Genomic DNA, 21,598 nt, shown 5'->3' on the forward strand with positions numbered 1-21,598 from the left:
ATAAACTTCCACAGTCCGTTGTTTAACAAACAGATTTCAGACTGGTTTGGGGCCTTTCACTGTTTGGCTTTTCTAAATGCATGAGTTTGCATTCTAATAAGAGAAAATGTCAAAGTATGTTGGATTCAGGTGGGTGGAGAAATGAGGAAATTGAAGTGAGCAGATGAGTCTGGAATAGATGGTTAATTGCCTCTGAAAAGGCACAGCCTTCACAGTGATGACGTGGTGGATGGATGTACACATTTTTCTCAAAAGCACAAGTGAGTAAATGCGAATATTTTCCTCTGTGAAAACACGTTCCAATGACATTTCTATGACTGATTTTACGTTCATTTTTCTTCACAGCAAATTCATTCTTTTTTCTTCTGATCTTGTTCTGATATTACCATTTTTATGGAAGATCACTTTATACCATCGCCGCACACTGAATGGAACTAAAATAGGACAGTATTGAGTTGGGATTTTGAGCTTTGTGAGCAAAGCATCTGGAAAAGTGCACTATGTCAGCCAGGAAGAGAAAGGGCTGAAAAGACATTTTAGCTGCCTTCCAGAATTCCAGCATTTACTTTTCATACTCTTGTTGTTACAGCTGTGAAAAAAGCCTTCAGCAGAGGCTGTGGAAGCGTAGGCTTAATAGTTTCCCCTGTGTTTGCAGAGATGCAAATGACAGTGATGAAGTATAAACTGTCCATTAATTTCAGTGGTGACTCTGAAAGTACTTCAAGTGTGATAATACTTGAATTGTTTAGATAATGGCTTTCCTGTTTACACCCGTACCTCTTTCACTGCAGTCTGAGTGAGGGAAGCAGTACCACAGGGCTGGGATCTGCACCATTCTTCCCACTACAGTGCAGCAGTAGAGGCAGGAAGATTGGGCTGCTTTGAAAATGCAGAAGTGCTTTTAGATGTAGACAGCAATATGAAACATTTGGGGGAGGCTGCACTCCTTTTCTGAGCTGAAAAATTTGTCAACCCCCCAAAGAACCGTGATATTTCAGTTCTGCAAAGTTTGTTTGTCAGTAAGAAACAGTTGAATCGTTTTGCCAACCTCTGCTGCCAGCTCAGCAGAGTGCTTAATCATGATGTTTGTTATCCCATATGAAATCTGCGTTTTTAGAAGAACACCCTTCTTGAGATGCTTGTGTGCTAAAGTTGTCCTGGTTCAGACTTGGCAGTTCCAGTTCCAGTGTTTGGCACTTATTTCTGGCTGGCTTTTAAAAAGTGACTTAAAGTATCTGCCTCACTTTTCCCGACAGTAAAAAGGGGTGGGAGGCTGCAAATGGTTACACAGGTATTGGATAATGGAGTGACAAGGAAGAAGGTAGTGACAAATCCTCTTTCCTGGCCCACTTCCATGCAGGATTATTTGACTGATTACAAGAACCTAATTTAGTCACTGTGACTCTTAGTATTTAAGCTCCAGAGGGCAAAAAGCTGTTCAAGGCGCTGCACCCAGGCTGCTGGGCACCAGTTCCCCTGGAGAGGGAAGCACATCACCTCATGGGTAGGTTATTTTTGTCACAGGCACCCAAACCACCTCCTTCGTTTGTCTCTATGGGGATTGCTGGCAGCTTAGAATCATAGAATATCCTGAGTTTGAAGGGATCCCGAAGGATTGTTGAGCTTGGTTTGCTGGTTGCTTGAATGCAGGGACAGCCTGTTTAGGTGCTCCTATAGGTGTTTATCAGCCCGTTCTTAATCTGAAAGTTGTCTTGTGGTTGTTCCTGTGATGCTTCAGTTAGTAGGAAATCCTCGCTGCTTTCCTTCTTGCACTATGATAGACTTCATTCGGTTAATAGAGGGATACAAAGAAGTTAGTGCCACATCTAAAATAGCTATTTTTCAGTATCCAAATCTGATTTTCTAAAACACTTGATATTCAGAAAGCAGGAGGGCAGTGCCCTCTGAGAGTGATGCCAGGGGGACAGGAGACCACTGCCCTCTGCAGCCAGTGTTAAAAAGGAGCTGCCGATGGAGCACCACTTTCTGGTATGGGGAGAACTCAGAGCCCGCAGCAGGGACAGGCACAGCACACGTCCCGCTGGGGAGCAACAGCACCGGCTGCAGAAGCACTGAAAACGAGCTTTTGAAAATACAAAGGCAGCAGCTGGAATATATTTGTCACTTCCAAATTAAAACGCCTCTGAAGACCAGAAAACTCGTAATTAATCGTCTCCTTTCCACATTCTAATCTTCTTAGTCTATCTGATGAGGGGGGGAAATGGTCTTTTAGGAGTGGACCTGGTGTACATTTATTGGAATGGATTAATCTCCTATTCCAGCCCTAAGAAAAATGAAGAAATGCAGTTTTGAAGAAGTAAGAGCTCTTGAATTTCTTTTTCCTAATTTTTCCTTTCTACATTGATCTTTCTTCTAATGGAATCACAGTTAAAATCCTTAGAGTCTCCTACTAATGAAGTAGTTCTTTGCCAGGACTTTTGAAAAGCCTTTGTTTTTCAGCCTGCCTCTCTCATCTATTATGATTACATTGTACAAATCAATACTCAGGTAGGGTTAATTCAGGTTATCTCACTACTGGGGCTTGTTCCTGGAGGCAGTTCTCACCCACGTATTTCTGAAGACTTCATCTTCAGTTTTTGTGCTCTTTGAAATTCAAGACTGGAAATCTGGATACATTCAAATCTGAAAGAGGCTCCACCAAAAAGCAGCACATACTGCATCTGGTTGAATTCTGCCTTTTGTGTTGTCCATGAGATCAGAGGCACTGAGCACAGTGAGTGACTCTGGCTTTAAAATGCACAAGTCAAATCAGTGCCCTATTAAACTAATTACTGTCAATGACAAAAATCATTACAAACTTCTTGATGGTACACTTTTTTTTCTTTCTTTTTTTTTTTTTTTTTTTTTTAAGAGAGTTAGGAAATATGCATTGATTTAGAGATCCAAGTTTGATGTAGCAGTAGTAATTATGAGCCAATTTTGAGTCATGGTGTGACAAAGAAATACGTAAGTCACAGTTTGGAATTATGGGATTTTTTAAAATGATTTTTGAAATAGCTTTTCCCCATGATCAGAGGGCTGGAGCACCTCTCCTATAGAGAAAGAATGGGGGAACTGGGCTTATTTAGCTTGGAGAAGGGAAGGCTCTGGGGGGACCTCATTGTGGCCTTCCAATATTTGCAAGGAGCACATAAACAGGAAGGGGAAAAACTGTTTACATGGATTGATAATAATAGGACAAGGGAGAATAGTTTTAAATTGAGACAGGGGAGGTTCAGGTTAGATATTAGGAGGAAGGTTTTCACACAGAGGGTGGTGACACACTGGAACAGGTTGCCCAAGGAGGCTGTGGATGCCCAACCCTGGAGGCATTCAAGGCCAGGCTGGATGTGGCTCTGGGCAGCCTGGTCTGGAGGTTGGTGACCCTGCACATAGCAGGGGGTTGAAACTAGATGATCATTGTGGTCCTTTTCAACCCACTCTATGATACCATGATTCTGTGTGTGATTTTTTCTTAGTATCAGTGAGGCTGTTCCATCACCCATCCTTTTTTCCCAAGGATCAAGGAGCAAAAAACCCTGAGGTTGAGTGAGTCTTTGGTCTCTTTCAAGAAGGGCCAAATCAAACAAGTGAGGCTGAGGTGGTCTCATTGCAGTTATATTATGAATAGCTGTTGTCCAAGGTGAAATGTTATGAAATCATCATGCACAGTTTAATCCATGGTGTGCCTCACTTCCAGTAACCAGGACCAAAATGAAAAATACTGCAAATATTACCAGCTAATCACATTTAGCCCACATGGTTTCAGAAGACAGAGCTGGCCTCTTCACAGTGTATGAAAAATCAATTAATATAATATTATGCCCTTGCAAAATGAACTGTAGATAACGAACACAAATAAATAAGGATGTGAAAAAAGGTGTGTATGCTTGTCCCTTTTGGGGATCAAGAGTAACTGATTAGCTTAGGAGAACCATGATGGATTAGCACAGGTATGCATTAATAGTGGAGCAAAGGAAGACAAACTTCAAAGGAGTTTCTAATCTTTGATCCCATTATGAGTCCTGCAGAATACTCGTGAATTCTAATTTAGTAGCGAGAGGACTGTTACAGCCAGGAGAACGCAGTGCTACTTATAGACCAAGACCTTTTCCCATCCAAACGTTGGGCTGGAGTCTCACCCATGTCACTTTTTCCATAACACTATTGTAGTCCAAACAGATTAAAATCGAGGTCATTGATGTAAGCCTTACAGGTGCTCTTGAAAATACCTGCGATAAAAAGAAGTAGCGCCTTCTGCAGCTTTCACTATTACCACAAGTCGGTTAAGTGATCCAAGAACTTAAAAACTGCACTGTAAATAGCATTCCTTTCTGGCTTGCTTCGTGGCAATCCCTAGAGGCTTATGTAAGAGTACATGAGGCTGGAAACAGCTACAGACATTGCTACAGGTGCAAGACCACAGGCTTTCCATTTGGGACTTCCTAAGTTAAAATAAATGCTAGAAAAAGTTGACTCAGGTCTGACATCAGTAAAATCAGCACTGGCAGAAAAGAAGACAGTCAACTGACACCCTCCAACAAAGAACATGAAGCCGAATAAAATGGAAACAGTTGCCCAGAGTTTTCCTCCTGGGTGGCAGTTATCACAAAACGTTAGCCACCAGTGGCTAGCAAACATTCAGACCCTTAGACATGAGACTGAAAAGTGGCAGCATGGCCCCATCCAACCCGGCTTTAAAACACCACTGGGGATGGGGCATCCACAGGTTCTCTGCGCAGCCTCAGATGAGCCCAGGTCAGATGGTTCTGGCGAGCTGCAGGCCTTTCTCCAGCTCAACACCGTGTTGGTCTTCTCTTGCTGTTTTCTTTTTTACACCAGCCTTCTCAAAGACAATCTTTGTGGCACTCCGTAATTAAACTAACAACAAAGAAAGAAGGTCGTTTCTAATTGGCAAAGAATCAGTAGTCATCTCTCTGAAAAAAAGAGAAGCAATACAGTAAACCAAGGAATTAGTGTTTTTTAACCAGTATTTTTCTTCTTAAAAAGAATATGCAATTTATTTGGCACTTTTTTATAAGCTTCAGCTCAGTTCTTGCTGCAGAATATGAGGTGATCTAGTGAACTAATATTACTTTTGTAATCTGAGGAAAGGGGATTTCCCAGGGAACATTATTGCAATCGTTTATTTAAACTGAGGGCCTATTTTTAGATAGGTGCTGGGATAAAACATTCCTTCTTTGACATGTTCTAATGTTGACTAAATGTATTATGTACTGCAGCTAGGTATCTAAGGAATTTTAATTGTCTCAGAGGTACACAATAGCTTTTTAGAATTAGGGTATTTATCACTTGTCACAGCTCGTAATTTTAGATACAAAACAGGCCTGTGCACTGTCAAGCTGTGTGGGAAAGTAGGAAGAATAAGAGGTAACATCATAGTCTCTGTATGCCATCCAAAGGCAGCAAGAGCTGGTAAGTTCTGAACGTGTGTAATATGTAGTTTGAAAAAGCTTAAACTTGAAAGTAAGATGCATGAGAGAATGTGAAAAACAAAACAAAACAAAACAAAATAAAATAAAATAAAATAAAATAAAATAAAATAAAATAAAATAAAATAAAATAAAGGATAGCTGATGCTAAGAAACTCTCAGGCACACGGGTCAGTCCCACTCCTTTGCTAATCTGCTCTAAGAAACATGCTGAGTTCTGTGTTTTACCAGTGACCCTGTGGAGGAGGGATGCTGGAGCTCAGCGGTGGTGGTGGGAAGCTCTGGGGATGGTCTGTGCTCCTGAACTGTGCTCTACGTGTTGTGTGAATTAAAAATAGACACAGATAAAAAAATCAGATTAATTGAGCAAAGTCCTGAAGCAGCTTGCTAAGTCATGTAAGCTTGCTATCAGTCACAGCTGGAAGATCAAACTATTGACTGTCAGGATGAACAATTTGCAGCTGGGATTAATTTGCTATTCCCCACTTCAGGGCATGCCAGCTATCGTGTTAAAAAAACCATTAAACCTTGTCAAAAACATCAAAGATTGATACGTCTTAAAACAGACAGGCGTTTTCATGAGGCCTACGGTCAGAGTATTCTCAGACTTTTAATCATGTCATTTGTATTTTCTTTTAGATTGGTTAAGATGGCTGGGAAACCATTCCTAACTGGTGTCCTGCCAGCTGTCACCAGTCAGCTCCTGCCCTGAGCTGTGGGCTCTGCTTGGCCTAGAGGAAGCAAAGTGCCGTGCTCGTGCCCAGCCTGGCAGGAGTGAGGGCAGAATGTCACAGGTTCTTGGCCTGGGGGAGGGCAAAGCTTCCTCCGACAGCTTTCTGGTACAGGAGCCATGCAGTAATTATGTAAATACCCCTTGTCTGTGTTTATACACTTCTAATTTCGACAATAGATGAAACGTATTTCTTTATCAGAAAAATGATTGGCATTGCCTTCACTTGGTCTGATACATGTCTGCAAAGAGCCTCTCCATCATACTCTTTTCCTCTCTGTTAACAGTGGTGACCTAGTATATTCTCTAGAATCTACATACACCCTGAATAAATCTGTTAAGAGCCCTGCGCCCTGTTCATCATTAGCTCTGTGCTTTCCCATATGGAGTATATATGTTGTGGAGTGTCTGATCATGGAAGTAACACAACTACCTTGCTTTATATGGGGTTGTGGATGCCCCATACTTGGAGGCATTCAAGGCCAGGCTGGATGTGGCTCTGGGCAGCCTGGTCTGGTGGTTGACGACCCTGCACATGGCAGGGAAGTTGAAGCTAGATGATCTTTGAGGTCTTTTTCAACCCAGGCCACTCTATGATTCTATGATTCTATGATTCTGTGATCTTACTACATGGTCGTATATTTGGATTAACTGGTCTCCTAAAATGCACCATGTTCTCTGCTTCAACATCTTAATTCGCTGTCTCTGTTCTGCTGCTTGGCCCATGCTATTAGACCAGGGACTGTCCTGTTGGTGCTGCTCATCAGCTGCTGTGCACATTCCTGGTGATGCAACTGGTTTGGAAGACTGGAGCTAAAGTAGGAGTTGTGACAACATTTGTCTTCACTGTAGCAGAAGCAAAGCTTTACTCTGCTCATCTGCAGTTTGTAATTAACAAATGGAATGTGTATGTGATTAACTTTGATAACGCTGCCTGGAAACTACTGCCTGCTTACTGGAACGTTTACTGTATTCTAAAGGTGTTTTGGAGGGACATTTCTAGGGGAAGGAAGCTTCACTGGTGTTTGAGACATTTTTCCCCAAATGAATTGTAAAGACATCAAGGCTATCTCCAGACGCGGCCTTCTGAACCTTTTCTGCAGCTTCTGCCTCCATGGCAAAGTCCTCCAATTGCTCACAGCCATGTCCAGACTTACCTTGGAGCAAGGCTGGATGTTCGTGTTGGCAGCTGGGGCTGAGCAAACTGATTGCAGCAGATAATGTGCCTGATCAAATTAGCCCCACAGATTGAGTATGCATAAATTTTGCCTGTGGCTAACAAGCTGCTGATGCCACAGACATGCTTGCTCTGCCTGATGTAGAGTGAGGAGCTCACACAGTGCTGCTATCTGCTGGTGTCTCATCTCGTGCAGCTGCAGATCTCAGAGGTGTGAGCAGGATGAGGCTGTGACCAAATGGTCTCCTCTTTCTCAGTCAGTGCCCTTGGCTTGGTGTTAGACCTGATACTGCTAATGTAAACATACCTTGAGAGTAAATGCTAAGATGCAGAAGTACAGCAGAGTCAGATAAAACTCTGACAGCTCGGATGGTACAGCACTTAGTTTATTTTATGTTTTGCATTATGTAGTGTGTATTCCTGACTATTGAGAGATATTTTATTTGGTTATGTTTAGAATAAACTTATTTAAATTCAACTTTTCTTTAACCTTAGCTTGCAGGCTTGGGCTGGGGAGATATGAATATGTCACAGTTGACACTGGACTTCTGTTTCTCAGCAATCTAAATTCTGTTTATTATATTTCAAACTATTAAGGATGGCAGCATTTTAGCAAAGATGCATCTTATAGAACTTATTGTTTATGTGTTGAGGGCCAGTGGGTTTCAGTATTATGCTCCGCTTCTATCTTTGCAGTATCGTGCTGGTGATTAAGTGGTTTTTCATATAGTGATTCAAAGAATGGATAAAAGGATATAAGACATTTAATAGCAACATGGGAGTGCTGAGAGATGGGCAGGGATGGCTCATCTGGGGTGGGCTCAGCACCCATTCCACTCCAGGGGTCCTTGTGGACCACTTCCAACTCTGGATTATCCTGCAATTCTAGAAGAACATTGCTCAATAGATTGCTAGCTACCTGAAGTGTAACTTTTGTTGTGGATACATATAGAACACTGATTATCTGAAATATGGAGAGCATCTCCCCATAGTGTTGTTAATGCCAGCACCATTGATTCTGTGGAAGTTGCCTTGCACTATGTTGTTACTTGGAGTGATGAAGTATGGTGACAGATTCCATCTTTGCAGCCACATAACGTGGCTAGATACAGAACCCTTTATGTTCAGTGGGCAAACTTGGGTTAGTTTATTGGCAGTATGTGCAGATTAACATGTTGAGACTTAAAAAGCAGATCCTGTTGAAAGGTTTTGGTGAATATTGTATACATCTGCTGGCTTCCTTTCAGAAAATTGCTGGGTGACAGGCAAATGTTATTATCATGCTGCTTTGTGGAAAGGAAAAGTGAACAACGTGTGAATGTGCTATGTTTCTCATGCAAGCCATCTCAGAGCATACTGGAAGAAGATACACATGAGATACTGGGAGCCCTCGTGCCTCCAGCCCTTTGTCGCAGTGCGGTTGTTCCCAGAGACCTGCAGGTGTGTTTCCTGGAGGCAAACCAACCATCAGCTATGGGAATGGTCCTCTAGAAGAGATGGTGTACCTAAACCATACTGGGGGAGGCATGAACACAGCAGAACCATGTTTGAAGTGTTTCAACACAAGCATCATATTTATCCATTTCCTCTCATCCCCAGTGGAAGGAAGCTCTGTGTCCTTGGGGAAAGTTTTAGGAACATTTGTGCCTCTGTGCGGTGCAGTCTTGTCCCCTCCAGGCTTCCTGAACTGAGGGGAGCTTGCATGGAAGCATCTCAGCAGTGAAATACATATAGTACTTCATCTCTGTAAAGTTGGCTTTCGCATTTACCATATAAAAATATTCAGATTTATGAGGCAGTTTGTTGGAGCTCTATGAATGCCTGTGTTATAAAAACTGGCAGCTGAGCTGCCTCCCCGTTAACATTGTGTAGGGAAAAGAGAGAAGTGTGTCATGTGAGCTGCAATTAGAGCAAGCTGAACTAAGAGCAGTGAAGGGAGAAGTCAGACATCGAAGGCGCTTTCTTATGGACCATGAAACAGAATTAGAAATGTGTATGAAATACTGGTGCACAAGTGTAAGTCTGTACAGTCAGAGTACACACAGAAGGAGCCATATTTGTTAACAGTTACCTTTTTCAATTAGGAAATTACAATGAATATATAAAACATTTCACAAAGCTTTCTCAGAGAGATCAGAGATGTAAGGTCTTTAAAAATAGGGCAGAACCATGAGATGCCCTTGTTGCAAAGTATGAGCAGTTGTGCTTAAGTGATTTGATGCAGATTTTTTCTTGTTTGTAACGTGTTTCAGTGATGGAGGGTCCTGAGCTTCTCTTTTTTGAAAGCTGTTGTTGATGCCTATTTCCTCTAACAGGAGTTAAGAGCAGTTTCTCTGGCACTGTGCACAAAGGATGCAGAGTAGTTTCTATCTGCCTAATACATATTTGAAGATTGTTGTCATGTCTCATCTCAGTTCCCTTCCATAGAACTGAACCAATCCAAGTGCTTCAGCTTTTACCCTAGACGATACTTTCAGAGACCTCTGATGATTTTCTGTTCCTCATCTTTGGACTTTTTGTGCTCTGAGTGTGTTTCTCCAAAAGCAAGCTAGTTATATATATTTTACTAATGAAATGCACTACCTATCATCACTAAAACATCTGGGCTGCCCCAGAAAGTTCCTTTTTCTTACCCAGAAAGGTGAGATGTGGTACTGCCTCCTGTATTTATATGCTGGCTGCTCTCGGAACAGCTTTAACCCATCTGAACTGCACAGGCTCTGCTCTCTCAAAGACTGAGGACATGACACTTCTAAGTGTGTTTTATCCTCTCCTCTGTCACCTTCAAAACTTTCCATAGATGGAGGTGAGCATCCAGGATCTCTTTAAGCTTTGTTCAGAGTAAATTTGTTTGTGTCTTTTATTGATGGATTAGTGAAGAAAACCAGAGCACTTGGAAAAAAAAACAATAGAAGAGCTGGCACATTCTGTGTGTTCCAACCAAGCTCACTTTAACAGACAATCAAGTGAAAATACAAATAGCTCTAAAATGAAGCTGTCGGAGAAGTTGCCCAGCATGAACTGCAATTGCAGCAATTATTTTTCTCCTTAACTGTTCTGCAGTAGTGAGTACATTAAAGTGTTTGGCCTTTACCTTAGTTTTATGGTCTGTACTGAAACAGTCAGCTCAGCTCAGCTACACTGAGTAAGCACAGACTTATCCGTATGATTTAAAAATATACTAATAATTATTCAGTTGATCTATACATCATATTGCAATTGCTTGGACCTTATTTTTGTCTTTTTCTTTTTTTCCCCCAAGTTCATTTGTTTGTTTTCTCCTCAACTCTGTTGGAATAGCTGACAGTTTAAAACCCAGGAATTTTCTTATTACTAGAAATCAGTGTGCTAATTTAATATTGGCAATTGCTTAACATATCCAATGCCAGGGGACCCCAGTGCAAGGAAGGGTGTACAGATACAGCGTTGTGAACATGCAGCACTTGAACCAGCACACTGCCGATTAAAAAACACAGGAGGCATTTCTTCAAAGGATCCTGAATAAAGCCTTTGGTCCCATTTCCATGCAGAGAAAAGGAATTTTTTTTTCATTGTCCTAAATACATTTGTTAGACTCCTTCATTTTTGCCCGTAGTCGAAGCTGCACAAGGTAAAGATTTTACATATGGTTAACTGAAAGTGACTGATGAATGTATTTGACCTCACAAATATTTCAGCATTTTAAATCCTTCCAGATCCTCAGAGAGTGCTACTGAATCTCTTAAACGTGCACTTACTGTGACTTAAGGATCCAGACGCTGGAGATATGGTGATCCAGTTGTTCATAGAACAGCCTGAGTTGAAAAGGACCATCTTTCCTTTCCAAAAAGATCTAGTTTCAACCCCCTGCTGTGTGCAGGGTCGCCAACCAGCAGATCAGGCTGCCCAGAGCCACATCCAGCCTGGCCTTGAATGCCTCCAGGGTTGGGCATCCACAGCCTCCTTCCAGCAACCTGTTCCAGTCTGTCACAGCTCTCTGAGTGAAAAACTTCCTCCTAATATCTAACCTGAACCTCCCCTGTCTCAGTTTAAAACCATTCTCCCTTGTCCTGTCACTATGCACCCTTGTAAACAGCCATTCCCCCTCCTGTTCCCTTCAAGTACTGGAAGGCCACAATGAGGTCTCCCCAGAGCCTTCTCTTCTCCAAGCTAAACAAGCCCAGTTCCCTCACTCTTTCTCCATAGGAGAGGTGCTCCAGCCCTCTGATCATCTCAGTGCCCTCCTCTGGACCCGCTCCAAGAGCTCCACATCCTTCCTGCAGTGGGAGCCCCAGGCCTGGACGCGGCACTAAGTCCTACACAGGGCTGCTCTCAAGGGCTACTCTCAATTTTATTCTACCAAATAACTTTTGAGCCCTGTGAACGCACTCAAGACTTTGAAGCAGTGCTGGCGATGCAGTGAAGCAGTATTCTCCATGGTGGGTGCATGGCCCCGTGTTGCACGTGGCATTCATTTTGCAGAGGTGTGACCCAACTTCCCTGCCTTGCACTCTGCCAAACTGGTATGTCAGCTCAACCCTTAAAAGCTTTGAGATGTGTCAGAGTAACTGAATGTTTCAGTGATAATAGATGCTGTAGAAGGGCAGCCTGGAGGTTTTGTACTCAAACAGTCGTTTCTTCAAATGTAAATCTTCTCTATAGTTATGAACAAAGCAAATATTTTTCCTTCCTTTGAGGTACAGTGATGGTTTTAATGTGATTTAAACTGCATTTCAGAGTTGTTACAGTCTCTTAATGCTTTATCATGAAACACTAGCTAGGACCCTCTTGTATAACCCAGTTGTATAACTCTTACCTATGAATTCTTTCTGTTCTACAGAGAGAGGAAGTGATGATTGTATACAAAATGATACAGTGCTTAGCAGTTATCTCTTCTGAAGTAATAGAGATATATTTACTGGGATAAATGTACCAGTCTTGGTCATTGTAGAAACCACTATATTAAGCTGCTAAAAATTATGTTACTGGCAAAAATATATACTGTATTTATCAACATCAGTATGTATATATTTATCAACAACTGTTAATATTTTAATGTACTGCCTCTAAATAGGTTTCTTTAAGGAGAGACTGTCACATTAAGCATTCTTTCTTTGTATTCCAAAAGGGACCTCTAACAGTTAATGGAAAAAGCCACATATGCTCTTTTCCAGGCATCCAGTGCTGGTGGCCATACCAAATACTAGTTCTTGGCAATGCAGGCAGGCCTTGGAAAGCCCACATGACCTATGCTTGTCGTTGGATAGATGTATAGAAGGGCATAGAAGCCCCAGATATATCACACCCACATACTTCCTCCTCAGAAGACACATCCCATCATCCTCTTCCCTCATCACTGCCCTGCAATCGAATATTAAATGTATTTCTTTTGTCAAGGGCAAGCACACCTTTTTCATCGCATATAAGTAGGCTTTGGCAGTGAATGATCCCTTTAATCAGTTTGCAAATAATCTGCACTATAGGAAGGAGAATTGTGGTTCATGGAGAAAAAAATGAATGGATCAATGAGAATATGCACATACAAATAGTCTATGGCTTTTTACCACATCTGGCTCAGTTAGAGCAGGGCGCTCATGGTTAACTGGGCCAGCTCAGGTCCAATTAATTATGGAGAGGAGACAGGTCTCTCCATATACCTTTGAAGTCAATCATAATGTGGTCAGAACAAGAACAAAGACGGACCCTGAGCTTTGGGCAGCTTGTTCCAGCACAAGGAGCATTGGAAACCTTATGTTGCATCTTGGTCTCCAAACCAACAGAAATATATAAAGCACATCTGTAGCATCAAGCCGTGTCCTTATAAGTACCATTAAAAAAATCAGGACTGTGAACCTACAAGTGCCTTGGAGCTCTGCCCATAAGTGCCAGGGACAGGGTTCTGCTCATGCACTCAGTGAGGAACCACCCTGTCAGAAGCATTAAAGCAATGTGTTTCACCAGTAACATGAACTTAGAAATTACAGCCACCTGCCCAGGGCTATCTAGATATTTTCTGAAAAGACCTGGTTGGGAAGAAGCTTGTTTGGACACGATGGACTTTGTTGTGGGATAGCTTAGTAATGATAACAATAGTAATTCCCTCTTCCATCTGGAGATAAATGTTTCATTGTCGCACTTGAGATTTTGCAGGGTTGTTGGTTTTCTGTCAAAAGAAAGATTCCTATCACAACTGAGATGTGTTGTATTGAACACACAGTGAAGTAGAGTGTTTGGGTGAAGCACAAGGAAGAAGTTTTACGTCTCAGCTCCCAGACTGTGGCAGGATCATGTGGATCTACTGTGAGTTCATCAGATCTAGGGGAGCCACGTGAATCTGCCCTATTTCTGAGTCCTGCTCTTTGATAGAACAGGTTGAGTTAACCATTGGTAACTGGTGTGAAAAAGAGATTGTCTGCAAAAAAATCTGTGTGTCTGTTTCCTGGTGTTAATGTGTGAAAACCTTGATTTCCTGGTAGTGGTCTCTGTTCTGAAGCCATTTCTTATCTTGAGCTATGAGATAAGCTATGATCATTGATTGCTTTAGATCTGGATGCATTCTACTCTGCCACTGTCTGGATATGGTAACTATGTGTTTGTCATTGTGGATGATGAGTGTGCCCTTCCAAATTCACTATTCTTACTATGAAAGCAGTCACTGTAATCAATTGCAGACTGATGGAAAAATTATTTCTGTGAATATGAAATGTTCCTGGAATACAGCATTTTCTCTTTTGCAATATGCAGAAGCTGGATCACAATTCTGCCATCTGTTGTTTTTTTTGCCCTCTTCTTTTTCCATGTACAGATGATGATACTGGGCTGCAATCTCTCCCCGGAGAGTTGCCTGTAGTAGCAGCATCCCGCACTTCTGCACCCAGTTTATCCCACTTAACCTGTTCTTTATGAGTCATTTGTACTTTACAGTGTATGCTTTTATTCCAGCAGGGCACATGGTCTGCCTCACATGCCATTGATCCACTCAAAGTCTATCTCAGTGGATTCCTAGATATTTCTGCCATGTTAGGTTCATTATTGTCTTGATCTTTCAACAGAACAAAATCCAAGATCTCTTCCATTCCAAGTATGCTGTGTCATTACCAGTGATTTTTGAACATGAAGTATTCCAACCTATTTAAATTTCTAGCTCTATTTTGGAGAATGAGTGTGTATCTTGCCCATTGTCTGGAAATTTTTCATGGATTTATGACTCAAAGTGGTTCCACACTTGGCTCTTCTGTCTGCAGACATGGTGCAAATAAATCCTGAGACTGCTGTCAGAAACTGCCCCAAGGAGATTCTCACCTCAGCTCATCCTACTGCAGTGAAAGGTTCTATGGGTTTTCTTCTGCTGCCTCCTTCCTTCTTCCCTGGAAGATGGGCACCAGAAAATGACCATTTCTTCAGAGATCTTGGCCCTGGATCTAATGAGAAAACCTACGAAGAAGCATAGCTCCTTGCTTAACAGCGTGGGCTAAAGGGCATGCTTGGCTCCAGGCAGCTGCTTGCTGGGGAGATGTTTTGTCTATCTCACAGAAATCCCCCCATGCACAAGCTGCAAGATGGAAAATTTGCATGAAGAACCAACTATTTCTAGTTTATTCTGTCAATTTACAGAATAGCAGCATCCACAGACAAGGGCTCACCAGCATGGGTGTGCTTGGAAGTCATTACTGACTTAGACTCTCTCCACTGTTCCTCTTATTCAAATATATATATTCAAATATAGTTTATTCAGAAAGCGCAGGCATTTTGCTGTGGTGCCTTTGGGTCTCCTAGCTGGCTTCTAGACAGGTTTGCTTGTCAAGTAACCTTTCTTCTCTCCGTGTGCAATATGTTTGTGCTGGTTGCTAAGCAGATTACTTCCTAGTTGCATATTTAACAAGAATGAAAATGGTAACACAGAGTTCAGAGGTGCCAGATAGCAGCATGGTATTTTTTAAGTAAGGAAACTGTAAATAAGGGACTAAAATAATGATTACTGCTGCTCCCTGGGATGGATTTTTTATGCACGAAATCCTCAAGATTCTGCTATTTGTTGTATTTCATATTGTGTCTTTACTTCCTTCAGCGATTGAAAATGTTTGCAAAGACAGCAAGAAATTTCAGCAGAGGAAATGTAAGTAATGTAATATGTATGAGGAAATAGACATGTTTAAAAGTTTTACTATTTTCCTCCCATATATATTCTTCAAAATTTTGCTGGCTGTAGTGCAGTTATGCATAGCCTCTTTGTTTAGGCTTTTCTATATGCATGCCTTCAGGTACAGGTTGTTCTACTGAGGAGTTACTATGCTCTCTAGGCACAAATAATGCAGATCCTAATGTTTCTCATGTATGTCTTTACAGTATAAAAACATTATTTTACTGAATGCGACTTCCCAGTCCACAGAGCTTCTATAAGGTGCAGACCCTAAAGCGCAAGAAAATCAATGAAACTGTGTTTTCAGGTTAATCTCAGCATTAAAGTTCATTTGAAGCTCTGTCTGAAAAAGAATACAAGATTTTACGTTAAGAGTCCATAGTTTGAGGATAATGCAGTGCTAAGTCAGATTTTAGACTGTGTAACACAATAGCTTTATCCAATTGCACTTCTGTCTATGCAGGTCTCTGATTCCTTACTTAATCTGCTTTCTTTTCCTTTTTTAATGTTCCCAAGCCCTGATTAATGCAAATAGTTAATATTCGATAGCATACCCCTGGGAACAGTTAGCTACAGGCCTCCTGTTAGACTCTGTGCCGCTAATCACAACCCCTGAGCTCTGCCAGTCTGCCAGTTCTCAGTCCACCTCACTGTCCACTCACCTATCCCACACTTTCTAAGCTACATGACAAGAAATTTGTGGGAAATGGTGTCAAAGGACTTGCAGAAATCAAAGTACACAACATCCACTGTCCGCTCCTCATGTACCCAAGCCAGAGATGACATCACAGAAGGCTACCAGGTTATTCAGGTATGATTTCCCCATGCTGAATCCATACTGATTACTCCTGATAGCCTCTTCTAATTGCTCGAGAACAAACTTTTCCATCACCTTTCCAGGGACAGAGATGAGTCCGACTGGCTTTTAGTTGCCTGGATCATCCTTCTGGCCCTTTTTGAATACTAGTGTGATGTTGGCTATCCTCCAGTTTTCAGGAACTTTTCCCATTCTCCAGAACCCTTCTAAGAGGACAGAGAGCAATTCAGCTGAAAAAAGAGATATCTTAATTTTTTTTTTTACATTCTCCAGAGTTTTATTCTTCCCTGCTCTCCTCATCAAAAGCTGAACTACCTTGTTTCACAGGAATTACAGAAGCTAAACAATTTGACAGTACACACTGGGGTGGGGAGAAAAATAAAAAAGATGCAGAAAAAGAATTTCTTTATTGACCTTTCCTTATTATACTGTGAAAGGCAGATAGAGAATACTTCCATCATTGCTAGTGTATTTCCCCTATATTCTGGCAAATGAGTCAGTACAAATAGTTGAAATGAACAATTTTACCTACTAAGCAGTACCTTGTGCCTACCTTCATTAAAATTTATCTACTGTCGTGTTCCCTAATCATCCATTTTGATTAGATCCTCCTGGAATTCCTCTCAATTTTCAGACACTTTCTGTAACCTAAATATTTCTGTGTCCTCAGCAAATTCACCACCTTGTGTATTGCTTCCTCCTCAATATTGTAACTGAAGTTGTCGAGCTGCACAGACATTGAGTGCACCTCTACATGTTCAGCTTGGCAAAAAAAAACAAAAAAACAAAAAAACCAAAAACTATTTACTCTTCTTTTTTGCTTTTCTTCTCTTTTTAAAACCTCTTGCATGTCCTGATACAGTTGCAGACTACTGTTAATATTCTCCCATGGGTGACTTTACCAGCAGACTTAGGTAAAATCAAGTAAATCTGTTGCTTAGTAACTTTATGACTTTATAGAGTTCTGCCAGGTTCAATTGAAGATGATGTATTCTGACAGAAATTTTCCTCCTATTCCTCTATTTATATTTAATCATCCAAGTTCCTTATGCTTTCAGTAATCTTTCTTATGTTTAGGTGTTTGTATTTTACAATGCAAAGTGAGAAAAAGTGTATTCCAAAACAGAGAATGCATTCATACTTGTTCAACACACATATTGAAGAGACAAAACCACAGTGCTGATGGCCCTCACTGTCATTTCTGTAACTGAATGAGGCTTGTCCACACTTGCTGAAAATCCGATTAGCAGAAATCCCAGGTGCTCTAACTTACAAAACTGCCTCTGTGTCTTTACTCTTTTCTAAAAGTGCTTGCAGTTCGTCACCTAGCATTTATTTAGTCATTTCCTTTGTGTAGTGATTAATTAGTATTAGAAGAGAGTATATCTAGCTTATGTGCTATTAAAGGAAACTGGGGCAAAGCAGTCTGACGATACCCAGTAATGGCTAGATAAGATTTTCTCTCTGCATGTGTGGTGACTTTAGAAGTTGTACTTGTAGATTAGAATGAGAAAGTCATATTATTTTTTTCTCCTTCTGTAATGATTGTATTCATTTTAGGTGAAAGGGCTGCTGGAGCAGGAAAGGGCTTATTGCCAGTTGCATGAAAGGCAGATGAGTGCAGGTCCTTCATCCTGTGCTGACTTTCAAAGCTGATGTTACGGCCTGTTCTGCTGTGGGTGCGTTTGCATTGTCTCGTGAAGGCATGTTTTGGGTCTCCAAAATGGAAAAGAAAATCTGACTTGATATCCCCAAAATGGATCAGAACAGCAGTTCACCAGTTCAGCAGCAGAAAAAGATCCTCAAAGAGGCAAGCGCTCCAAAAGCAACAGTAGGACAGTTTTCTGAGTTTTAGTTGTTCTCTTTATTGTAGCTGATGGAAATAAGTAAGTAGCGAACTTAGCCACCCTGCTACCTAGGGTGTCCAGTGGGAGTCCTGTTTAACAAACTTGATCTCATTTTATGACAACCCACCTAGCTGATCTCAGGATGCCAGTTAATGTGATCTTTTGGGATTTCTGTAGAGCTCTCAATGCTGTTTCATACAGTGTCCTTCTTGCCAAAATGTCCAGCATACAGCTAGACAAGAACATAATGCGGGTGAGCTGATGGGTTGCACTCAAAGTGTTACAGTACATGGAGTTACATCAGCCAGTCACTGCTGGGGGCTAGGAAGATGGAGAAGGGTCAGGAGGGCAAGGTGTGTGAGGGGAGGCTGAGGCTGCTGGTGTGCTCAGCTCAGAGCAGGGCAGGCTGAGGGGAGCCTGATGGCGGCTGCAGCTCCTCACAGGGAGCGGAGGGCAGCGCTGAGCTCTGCTCTGTGTGACAGCGACAGGGAACGGCATGGAGCTGCGTCAGGGGAGGGCGGCTGGGGGTGAGGGAAAGGGGCTGCGCCAGAGGGCGGCGGGCACACAAACGAAATACGATTTGAATTGTCGATGGTCCTGTGCGCAGCTACGAGTTGGGCTTAGTGATCCCCGTGGGTCCCTTCCAGCACAGGATGTGACACGGTTCCATGGTTCCAGGAGAAAGTATCCTGTTACTTGGCAATCTTCTAAAGCATCACAGCTCAGACAGATGAGTTCAGAGAAATCTGTGCCTCGCAATTCCAGCTTGGCCACGCTTGTAATATAATGTTTTCATCTGTATGTTCATCTCTGAGGAAATTACTCTTGAAATGTGTTTACTGAACTATTTGTGAGATGTAGCCACAAAGGATTCCATGCTAGCTTGGGAATATTTCCCTCCAGCACAGTTGATACTCACAGCTGCTCAAACAGCAGCCATTTAAATGTAATTGCAGATTATGTCTTCACACTATGAAAAAAAAAGAGTCCAGGTTTGAAGTAGTTACCAGCCCTGTTTGGAAACTAAGCGTTTTGCACTTGCAAAAGAAACAGTACCCAGGAGAGAGATATATCTGTATTTGTCTGAAATAGCAATTGAATGGGAAGCTGGTGTTTATTGATTATTAATATTCAAATATGGAAGGGCTCGTGCTATTTTTTTAATACAGAAGCTATGAAACTGGCTTGGGTTCGGTGCTCCTGTTTCATCCTTCTCTGCATTATGGTGTAGGGCATATTGCCATGGGTTCTTAACATTCCGCTGGTGTCTTAATGATTAAAAGTAATATTGCATTTCGGACTGGAACAAGCTCTAATTGATTAACTGATGATGATAAACTTTGACTTCCCTTGGAATGGTTTATTAGTGCTGTCAGGATCTGTTTAAATTCCATAAGCTTCAGCATTTTTTACCTGTTCCCATACCATGTACTGAGTGTATCTTAGAAATCACAATAACTCAAGCAACAAAATCAAGCTGTTGAAAAATAAATGATAGATGTATGACATGAAATTCTCCATGTTAAGAATTTCATGGTACTCAGGATGGTTGGGCTTGGAAAACACTACTCTGGTTTAGGATTTCTGATCAAAACACTGAGGCACAGCTTGCTTTTGAATTGCTCAGCTGTTAATCTAAAAGGAACTCTGATGTTGCTTTCAACTCAGTAGCTCTCAGCAGCACATGGCTCAGCTTTCATGAAATCACAGAAGTCCTGTTGGTCTTACCTGACAGTTCAGGTAATCCGGCTTAACCCAAGCATTCCCACTAGCTGACCCTCCACACACTGCTATTGCATCCCCAAAAGGAAGGCCGTGTTCTTTGAAAGCCAGGTGGGCATAAATACCTTCCACAGACAGGGACCAGCGACATTTGATGAGTGAAAGGTGGACCCGGAGCAAGGCTTCTTACATCCTCCAGGCACAAAGCTTTCCTCGCAGTTCCAGCTCTCAGCACACTACATTAGTCAGGGAAATGGAGGTACCTGTGATAGACTTGTATGTGTTAAAAAATAAATTAAAAAAAAAACCAAAAAACCAAGAAGCAATCAAATATCCCCAATCTTAGAAATCTCATTTTACATTTCAGCAGGCTCACACATCTGCTTTAATAACCTGAAGATAGCAACTACCTCTATTTCCTTAATGATTTGGAAACAAGCAACTAGTTACCATTCTGTCTTAGGTTATTTTTTAATCTATTGATGCAAAGGAGTAAGAAAATTCTGAAAGATTTCTCTCATTATCTGAGAATTCCCTTTGCACATCTGTGCATTCTTTGCGTGCTGACTTGCAGACGCTGTTCTGCCATAATACTTTTAATTATTTTTCATATTGTAAAACTATATCTAATGATTCTGTATCTTGCTCTCGGTTATAAATCAACATTATTACTGTGAGAGTCACCTGATACTCTGTGTGCTCAACTGCAAACATTAATATGAAAGTATAGTCAGACTCTCTTCAGAATTGGTTGTAGATAAATCCTCAATAAAGCAAGGAATGGTAAAGAGGAATTACTTCCTTCCAGACATTAACTGTTACAAAAAAAAAAAAAGCTAGGAGAGGTTTAATTTCCTTGCAGTTGTCATAGTGGGAAGCTGTAGTCTCAGTTTGAATAACTTGTAAGTCCTAGTTTGTTTTGGTAGGCTTTTGGGACCAAATGTAGTAACTTTTCTACTGAGAGAAGCAAGAAAAAAATGCTGTGTAATTTGTATTTCTGTGCGCTAGATAGAGCTCTGGTTAGAGCTGTCTCTGTGAAGATGGGGCAACTTGAAGTCCCAGATGCTCTAATGCCCGTACCATTATTTTTAAAGACCAGAAGCTGAAGAGTTCTCAAATCTGCCAAGCAATCGAGGATTGTTTTTTCAAAATAATGAATAGCTGAAAAAGATACAGAATAGCATAATAAAGTCTGTGTTGGACCTTTTACTCCCACTTCTGAAGCAATTCCTCCTACATATTGTTTGTACCTGTTAAAGAACTCTGCATATTTTATTTCAGTTAATAACTGATGTGTTGTTTTTGAAAGGCTTCCATGTCCGCTGCCACTATTTTCATTTCTATTATTTTTCTGAAGGAATTATTTTCCCCTAATAAGCTAGAATTCTGTTAGGCTTCCTGTAGAGGTTGTGAGAAACCACAGGAGGGCTATAAACCATTAGCTTAATTTCAGAACCAAAAAGATTTAGCAGCTCATAGTTCTGCAGGAGCTCTGCTGATAGTTTGCTTTACAGGGGCTCTCAATCCACATGTAGGTCAAAATATTAAGTAGAACATCATGAAATTTTGACAGACATTCCTCCTCCATCTTGCTTACCCATCCCACGTTACAGTGCCATGTAATCATTAGGAAAGTCTGTGATGATCGGGTAGGTCTGAGCTCAAGGCAGGAGCACAAGTTTGTGAATTAGGGTCAGGATCGGGTTAAGCAGGGACCCAGAGCCAGATCCAAC

General features: G+C 41.4%; 1 protein-coding gene and 1 long non-coding RNA gene across 3 annotated transcripts in view; one reads left to right on the top strand and one right to left on the bottom strand.

Annotated features, from left to right (window-relative positions):
* LOC128075017 (uncharacterized) overlaps positions 1 to 21,598 on the bottom strand; it is a 234,328-nt gene that overhangs the window by 168,223 nt on the left and 44,507 nt on the right. The gene's annotated exons all lie outside the window — the stretch shown is intronic.
* The window catches only part of MTUS2 (microtubule associated scaffold protein 2), a 253,265-nt gene that overhangs the window by 117,393 nt on the left and 114,274 nt on the right, over positions 1 to 21,598 (top strand). The window lies entirely within an intron of this gene.

Source organism: Tympanuchus pallidicinctus, unplaced genomic scaffold, assembly GCF_026119805.1.
Source record: "Tympanuchus pallidicinctus isolate F22 unplaced genomic scaffold, pur_lepc_1.0 scaffold11, whole genome shotgun sequence".
Taxonomy (NCBI): domain Eukaryota; kingdom Metazoa; phylum Chordata; class Aves; order Galliformes; family Phasianidae; genus Tympanuchus; species Tympanuchus pallidicinctus.